Source organism: Elephantulus edwardii, unplaced genomic scaffold (assembly GCF_000299155.1).
Source record: "Elephantulus edwardii isolate Elephantulus edwardi_28Jun2011 unplaced genomic scaffold, EleEdw1.0 scaffold00124, whole genome shotgun sequence".
In the NCBI taxonomy this organism is placed as follows: Eukaryota; Metazoa; Chordata; class Mammalia; order Macroscelidea; family Macroscelididae; genus Elephantulus; species Elephantulus edwardii.
The window spans coordinates 6,242,245-6,244,962 of NW_006399874.1; the positions used below are offsets into that span (position 1 = coordinate 6,242,245).

At 42.6% G+C, this 2,718-nt stretch overlaps 1 protein-coding gene across 1 annotated transcript in view; it reads right to left on the reverse strand.

The window, feature by feature from the left end:
* The window catches only part of DST (dystonin), a 674,592-nt gene that overhangs the window by 593,174 nt on the left and 78,700 nt on the right, over positions 1 to 2,718 (reverse strand). The window lies entirely within an intron of this gene.

A 2,718-nucleotide genomic window follows, 5' to 3' on the forward strand; every position in this document is an offset into this window, starting at 1 on the left:
TAAAAAATAACCATTATTAATCTTTGAAAGGTCCATCTATTTCTGATTATTTCACAGGTTAGTAATACAGTTTCTTTCCTACTGACTGATATTATACCAATGGATTCCTGCTGATCAGAAAGTCTGACAAGCAGTCAAGAGAAGCTGGATGATTTTTTAAATGACAATCATGAAATAAATGCACTTTAGTTAAAAGGAGATTTTAAAACATCCATTATGGGGGTTAAGTGTGCCCAAGACAACGAGGTTGGCTGAAAATAGAGCAGGGTCCAGGACTGTTGTACATAGGGTCACTATCAGTCACAAGCATCTCAACGGTATATAACAACACGACAAGAACAACATTATTCCCTTCTTGGACATAACGTCTCCCCATTTCCTGCTGCCTGTTTTTTGTATCATGGATTTTGGACTTGGTCTGTTCCTAGTTGCTGGATCTGACACTTAGGTTCAAGTGTTTAGTGAGTTTTCTTTCTTCAAAGTTTCTTGCAACAAAACTGAGACCCTGGGCCACTTAGGAAGCTGAGTGAAAAAAAGAAAAAGATCATTTGGTTGACCAGAGCTTTTCAAACGCTAATGTGTGAACCTTGTATGGATCAAGGAAATTAGGGCACAGAAACCATGAGTAAGGAGAGAAAGGGGAAAAGCCGCAGCCAATGACTAGAACTGAGTCAGACTGGTGGCATCTTGCCAAAGCAAGGACTGAGTCTCGGGAGGCCTAACCAGCTTCCGACTCTCAGCTCTGTGAAGCCAGACCCTAATACAGATCACTTTCTCAGATTTCCATTAAATCACATATGTATCCTAACAACATTCCTAATACAGCAGACCTCTGTTCCCACACCTAAATAAGCCTGCACATAGAATATTGCCTCCACAATGAGAGTGGGGAAAGAACAAAGGAAGATCTTGAGGTTAAAATGACTTGAGATCAGTCTTCTCCCTTCAGAAGCTTTGAGTGCTTTTAAATTACAACTCTCCTGTTGACCTAAGCAGGGATCATAGAGTACACTTTGGAAAGGGCTATATTCTTTCTCCTGGCTGTCCTTTCAAATGCATTATGAAAGGCTTATGATCTCACAACCCTACATGAAATTGTGGGGAGATTCTGTAATTTTTCTGGTCATTCTCGAATAATTAAAGAACCCATGAGTCATTTCTAGTTACAAAAACAGTGTCGTTTCAGTGAGGTTACACCACTCCTTCTTGGTTTCGTCTTGAACAAGGTTCACAGTGCCACCAAGTGCTTTCTCCCAAGAGTCATAAGGAAATCCTCCCACATCCTTTGTTCCAAGGAATTCTGGGAGAGGAAGCCATTCTCAACGCTGTCACTACTGCACTTCATAAGCTCAGCAGCTCAACAGCTACAGCCCCAGGTCCACTGGAATCATCATATGAGCCTTGCAAGCAGCCTTGACACGCAAGGCGCCAAGGATATTAAGTCTTCACAGCGGTCTCCTTAAACTCCCTCTCACTAGTCTCAACAAGCTAGAGGTGGGGCTCAGTGCATTGCTAACCCTGCGCTGTCCCTCCAGCAGGGTAGTTACCAGCTATGTGTAGCTATCTACATTTCAATTTTAATGAATTAAATCTGAAAGTTCACTCTTTCATCATACTAGCCACATTTCAAAGGTTCAATATGACACGTAGCCAGTTGTTGCTGTGTTGTATGATGCAGATAAAACAGTTTCATCATCACAGGAAATGACACTGTGTAGAACTGTTGTAAGCTTTCTCAAAAGAGCCCTGGTGATCCAATAGTTAAGGGATTGGCAGATATCTGAAAGGCTAGTTGTTTGAATTCACCAAGAGACTCCAGGGGAGAAAGGCTTGGCAGTCTACTCCCCAAAAAGATTGTTATGGTTAGGTGCCATTGAGTTGCATGTGACCCATAGCGACCCTATATACAATGGCTCTGGAGCCTGCCCTGTCCTAAGCCCGAATCACTTACCACGACACACAAACCCCTATTGCCCTAGTAACTATCAATCCATCTCATCTGGTGTCTTCCTCTCCTGCTCTGTCCCTCCACCCTTCTGAACATCATGTCCTTCTTCAAGGACCAGCCCCTTCTGGTCATGTGCCTAAAGCATTTGAGACAGAGTTTCAAAATCCTTGCCTCCAAGAAGAAACTTTATTTCACCCTCTCCAAGACAGACCTATCGTTTTTCTTGGCAGTCCATGGTATGTTCAAGACTCTTCTCCAGCACCACAACTCAAAGGCATCAACTCTTCTTCTATAATCCTTAGTCACTGTCCAGCTCTCAGATGCATAGCATGTAACTGCAAAGACCATGGCCTGGGTCAGATGCACTTTAGTCTCTAGACTGACACTGTTGCTTCTGACATTGTTCTTACTCTGGAAAGATCTCTGACAGCCAATTTACCTAGTGCCATTCATCTTTTGATTTCCTGAGTGCTGGTGCCAAGAGATTACATAAATATTACTGACTAGGAAATCCTGGGGCAGTTCTCTTCAGTCACATAGGGGTCACTATTTTACTCTGTCATGTGGATTGAAACAACTAGCACTTCTCACAGCTTAACCTTTATCATTACAGTCTAAAATCAATGGTGGGTGACTAGAGCTGGCCGGGTAGACTAACTGCTATAATAAACAACAACAAAGTGTCAGAAGTTTAACACAATTAAAGTGGATTTCTCACTCATGGGACAGTTAGTTATATAGGATCAGAGAACAGGGGAGGGGTCCTACTT